At 40.3% G+C, this 6000-nt stretch overlaps 1 non-coding gene across 1 annotated transcript; it reads left to right on the forward strand.

The window, feature by feature from the left end:
- The first annotated feature begins 3288 nt into the window (after positions 1 to 3288).
- LOC142360941 (small nucleolar RNA SNORD123) lies at positions 3289 to 3357 on the forward strand. The gene has a single exon (XR_012763545.1). It is a non-coding gene; the product is annotated as a small nucleolar RNA SNORD123 (small nucleolar RNA).
- The last annotated feature ends 2643 nt before the right edge of the window (positions 3358 to 6000 follow it).

Here is a 6000-nt window from a genome sequence, read left to right on the forward strand (position 1 = left end):
TGGACTTTAATTAATTCCGTCAAAGTTTTTTTTTTTGCTTTCGCGGCGGCGTTTGCGCGTTTCTACCGCGAACCGCGGCGGAAAGCGGCCCGTGTTGTCTGCGGGAAGGCCTCCGTGCCGGGGGCTGAAAGCACCGAGAGTTTATTAAAACAAACAGAACCGTGGGGTTGATCCACTTTAGAGTAATCCTATAAAAATATACTTAATTAAAACAGCTGGGGTCAAAACTTATCTGCAAGCCAGAATGTTGCAGATCCAGATTGCCGGAAACATCCGGCCCAAGGAAGGATGTTACTTTGGCCACGTTGTAAAGAAACTTGTTCAAGGAGAAACGTTCGTGGAAGTTTGAAACTATCATTGAAAACGAAGCTCTGGAACTTGGAACATTCTTTGTTGGTATTTGAAAAAAAAAAAGGAGACCAAAAAACAAATCACAAAAGGAAATACTGAAAGGCCAAACTTTTTTACATTACAGTCCTATAGCCCTGACAGTCAAGGATGTTTCCTGAATCGTAACAATACAATTTTGTAAGACACCAAATGTAATGAATATTTTTATAGGATCACTTCCATGTTGACATTTCCAGAATCTTCGGAAAATGCTTATATAGAAAATAAAATAATCCATTTTACACCTGAAAATCGCCATCAGAGTAGCTGCAGGTACAGGACGATTCACATATACACCCCATGAACTTGTCTGAAGCGTTTTTAAGATGTATTTGTGCGCATCAGCAAGTCCCATGCTTAGTGTGCATCTTCACCTATTACAATAGCTTTAGGCTTTTTAAAGAGGAGATATACTTGGTTTTCCAGCTGCTGGGAAAAAAAAAACAAAACCGTACATACTTTAACTGCGAAATGTAAGCAATGTGTATGCAAAGCCGAGTGCAAAACATAAAAATTTCGCACCTGGAGTGATGTACGTTTTAGCCCCTAACAATTTCTGTGCTGTTTGGCTATGAAACAACAGGCACATACTTTAAAAAAAAAAAAAAAAAAAAAAAAAGGAGAGACTTTTATAGCTTTATATGATACAGGATTAATGATTTACAGTATATCTTAAGAAAAACATTACTGAAATCATACTTTCTCTATATCGTCCCCAGAGGCTTTGTCACGTGCTTTACAGCTAGCTGCCAATCTCGTGGAAGGCCAGTAAACATGTCAATGATTAATTCTGTTCCATTTTATTTTATTTTGAGAAGCTCATGGGCAAAGATGTATGAAACTGGCTGTGAGATTAACCATGTTTGAAATAATAGTACAAAATGTAACATTATTCAATGCTGCATGTTACTTTGCACTAGGTGTAAGTGCAGAGTTAAGTCGGATTAGCTGAGTGAGTGAGAGAAGCAATTTTAGGCAAAGCGATCCCCAGATGTACTCTTGTGAGTAGGGGCTGGGGGTTTATGGGGTCTGTACAGGTACCTTGCACTGCGGTGTCTCAATCCCAGGCTAAGCTTCTTTGTGTTACTCTACCCAAAATAAGTAAGGATGTCCTAACATAATCTGGGAGTATTAAGATGAGGGTAGGGGAGAAGGAAGCAGGAGAAGCTCTGCTATCTGATTTAAAAAAGGGAAAAAAAACCCACACAGGATCCAGTCCTGGTTCCATCCAGCCTTCCTTCCAGTACGGATCTCCTCCTCCTCTGCTCAGTATTTTCCCGTCATTGTATTTCTCACCGTTACTACTGCTTCCAGCAACATAGAGCCTAGCATGTTAAGGGGTGGCAGCATGTGACAGCAGCAAGGTACTGCAGATGGAAGAGGAAGGGCTGCACAGGACCTTCAGGCTTTTGGCCAGTTTGGTGGGAAGCCAGATTTCAGCTCCTCCCTGCGGTGGCAGGATATAAGGAGTGTTAGAAAGCAGGGAAGGGGGTGGGTTTCCATCTGTTTCGGCAGGAAAGCCGTGGTGTAAGGGCAGGCCTGTCCTGTCTTCACATTATCCATCACAAGCACCTTGAATAGTATGTCTGGTTTTCATAAATTAGAAAAACAAAGTCAGATACTGTAAGCCCAAAGTTCAAGTTAGGTTAAAAGTAAAAAGAAAGGGGGGGGGGGGGGGGGAAAGGAGGGAGGAGTTACCTTCAGTAAAACCAAGCCTTGAGCTGTGCTTCTGTCATAGGGAAAATACCTTGCTTGCTTCACAAGGATGGAATTCAAAGGCTTTATTTTCATTGCATTTTGCTTTTTTCACTCCACTGAAAACAGTAGCTATTTTTGTTAAATTCATGAGAAACACGCAGAGAAAAACTTTAAAATCTCACAGTTAATTGCCTGCTTTTGTTTTTTCAACCACATCATCTGTTACTCAGGAGAAACCCTCCTGGTGACCAGAGACTTTCCAGAGCAGACCAGCCAGGAGCATGGTGCACGCAAATGAGCTCCCTCTCCTGAACCAATGCTAAAGAACAGAGAGTTTGTGCAGTCTGGTGTCTTGAATGCACCGTGCTTATGTGAATTTGCAGAGAGACCAATTCATCAGGTCTGCATCGCTGTTTCTTCCTTCTTTCCCACTGAGGTTCAGGAAAGTATTTGGTCTGCTGCGTTTCAGTTGTGTGAGTCTTCAGCAACCCCGCCTGCGGTGAGCAAAGTCATCTTCCAGGGCTGGATGGTCATGACTCTTCCATATTTGAATGTCATCCTGGGATGGCTCTGGTAGGGAGGGATACTGTCAAAAAGCAGGACATGCAAGGCTGTAGCTGTGTATCCCCAGCAGTGCGCACCGCAGCAGCAGACACAAGTTCAGGCTGAGCAAAATTTCAGTTGTCTTGGCAAAAGGCACCGTTGCAATACTTGCTTTAAATCGCAGGGAAATAAATGTCAGAGTTACAAACTCTGTCCTGTTTTCTGTCAAATTATTGTCTCACGTTATGTGCTGTATTTAAAGGTTACACTGACTACTATCTGTAATATCTATGAATTAGGAACAGTGAAATGAGATTCTGAATTGCTTGGCTTTTGAGAGATAGATGTTCTTCTGAGGAGTTTGTATTTACCATTTGTGATCAGAAGAGAGAATAAAGTAGTACTTCTCATGATATTTGTGTGATTTAGGCTCTGTGTAAACAAAATGGTTTAATTTTAGGAATGCTTAGGTGATTATTTTCGACACAACTGTATAATATAAATAAATGTGCGCTTGTATTTGTGCAAGCTGATTTTTGGTAGTTGCCTCCTTCTTTTCATTAAAGTCTCTGACAGATAAGGCAGTTGAAGAAGTTGTTATGTGAGCCTGAAATAACAGTCTTCTAGCTTCTAGACCCTAAAAGTAGTCAGATATTTGGTGAAAATGATGAATTCTGGGGTACTGATTCATGTGATCTGAAAAAGCCATCCATTTCCTGATTCACCTTCATATCTCCTCCAGGAAAAAAGGAATATTTTACAAAGAATATCTGCAGTCAAACAATTTTTGTGTGTGTGTTTTTCTATTTTTCAGCCAGTTCCCTGAACGGATGCTTTCAAATGGAGAGGAAGATAGGAGTGAGAACGAAGAATGCCTTGGAGAAATCCAGTCAAAAAGTTTGAGGAGTAGAAATAACAGGAAATATTAATAACTCTGGCCTCCTAAATGGGTCAGAATTTGGGCTGAAATTGTGAAAAGTTACAAACCTAAGACGTGAACCCTATTACATTTGTACCTAGATTCAGAGATTTTTAAATTAATTAATAAAATAATAAACAATAAAATATTAACAAATTTTTCCCTTTACTTTGGATAATAATGTATTCTGCTGCCTTACATCACTTATATAGACTAATATAAGTTTTAATTTTTTGGTTGTTAGCCCCAAGACACCTCCTTAAAGTAAGCCAGAGTATATATTACCAATCCATCCATTGCTCCTCTCTGTCTGCAGGTCCGTAATCATTAAGATTGGATTCCTGTGTTACTACGTCATCCAGCAGTACAAGTGGAATTTGGATAAAGAGTACACATATATGACCTTATAGCTGCCAAACAGTCTAGAGCATAAGATACAGAGCTCACCTAGACTTCAGGCTTTTGTGCTGGCTGTTTTGGGGACATGTGGGTAGAGAGGATACTTGGCATAACTCCTGCCCTCATAGAATTAGACCATCACAATTTTTAGAAGAAATCTTAACCGGCTCTGTAGTCTTCATACTAGGGCAACTTTTCTGCGACACTGATCTACCAATAGGAGCCCTAAATCGCATTTACCCTGTGAAAGTGCACCGAGCAGGCAGTGAGTGCCAGGCAGCGAGGCGTACGGCACGGGAAGTGACGGTGGAGTTGTCCGTGCCCAAGAATTTCATAGTAAATTCTCCAAGTAAGCCAGCCCCTAAGTCACTTTTTAAAAGCAATTTAACTAAATCAGAGAAAAGTCCCGTGTGAACATTTTTGTTTTACTTTGAGCATATCTTAAGTCCACTAAAAATGCATGAAAATTAAATTGAAATGAACAAAAAAAGACTAATCAGAAAAGGGTTTTCCTATAAAGACTCTCACTGACTGTCTTTAATGAGAGTTCATTTACGCCTTTATTTAAACGTAGCATATTTGTGTGACCAGGATCTCACTCACGCTGTGCCCTTTCTAAGACTCACAGTGGACTTAATAAGGTAGAAGTACTTGTCAAGAGGGTTTATGTAGGAAGTAAGACAGTCAGGAGCTTAACAAGATGCATGGCGTATTATAATAGATTCATTTTTCCAGCTATACATTCCCTATCAGATCAGATCAGATCATTTAGTAGCAGCTATAAAAGTTCACAAGTCCAATTCAAGTGATATTTTCCTCAGTTGCTCCTACGCTGTGTTCAGTTAGGAAAATATAAATAGACAGTGTTATTTACACCCAGTCTTTTTAGTTTGGAATTGTGAAAAAACAGAAAGCATAACAACTTTAGAGCGGCTATAGAAGTGGTATTAGGCAAAGACAAAAGAGGAAAAAAAATAAAACTAATGAGGGTTTATGACTGAGAAACTAAAAACAAAGAAGACCAAAACCCTTCTGAATTTATTTATTTTGCTGATTTTGCTTAGATAGTAAAGCACCTCCCTCACAGTCTGGTCTTCTGCCCCGTTGTTAGTCTAACTCACGTCAGGCTAGAGCAACAGGAGTGTAAGGAGGTACCTACGTCACCCAGACTTGAAAGGAAGCCCAGCCCGCAGCCCTGCAAAGTTTCTGTGCACCTCTGTTCTGCCTGTCTGTTCCAGGTCAAATATGTAAGTGTCAAACATACGTGAGGGAGATCCCCCTGCCAAGTGTCATTCATAAGAGCGGATGCCGTGGGCTGCAAGTTAGGGACAGTGGGTATTGGTCTTACATCGTGCTGTGGTTGATACCCCTGTTTGTGTCTGATCACTGCCCCAGATCCCTCCCATGTGGTGCACAAGTGCCATTTTTTAAATGTTTTTTCAAAAGTCAACTGTAAGCAGCATCGAAAATCTGTGCAAAATCTGTGTTGAGCTGAACTCTCTGCAGTCACACCGTTAACCTTCATGCAGCCCTCCGTCCCAAAGCGATGCTCAAACCAAAGGGATCCCACCGTTTCCCAAACAGCCGTGAACTTTGCTGGCAAAGTGTAGTGCATCTGTTTATCGCAGGCGGTCCATTTAAAAGCGTACAGCTACTTTCTACTATAAGTAGTTTTTTTCGTTCAAGTGTGCATAGATCAGCCTGCATCGTGACTTTGTCAGTTCAGGGTATAAGGAAGATCATGTTCCTTGATGAGAAAAAGTAGGAAGCAGTAGCATTACAGGAAGATGGAATTAATATGCACTTGGTGATCCTAATTCTAGTGCTAACATTGGAGTGTTTGACTTACTGCCCTAAGCATTCTGCTAGTGTCAGATGTTTGGTCCAAGTTCAGTTATTAAATTTGTATTGCTTTTATTGCTTTCCATAGCCTGAAACAGTTGTAATTACTGAAATTATTTAAATCAAAAGTATTGCATTCAAAAATGCTTTTATTGTTTTTCTTTATATGTTACTTAATAAAAACTGCTCTATTAAAAATATTGTGGGTT

This window comes from Opisthocomus hoazin, chromosome 3, assembly GCF_030867145.1.
Source record: "Opisthocomus hoazin isolate bOpiHoa1 chromosome 3, bOpiHoa1.hap1, whole genome shotgun sequence".
Taxonomy (NCBI): domain Eukaryota; kingdom Metazoa; phylum Chordata; class Aves; order Opisthocomiformes; family Opisthocomidae; genus Opisthocomus; species Opisthocomus hoazin.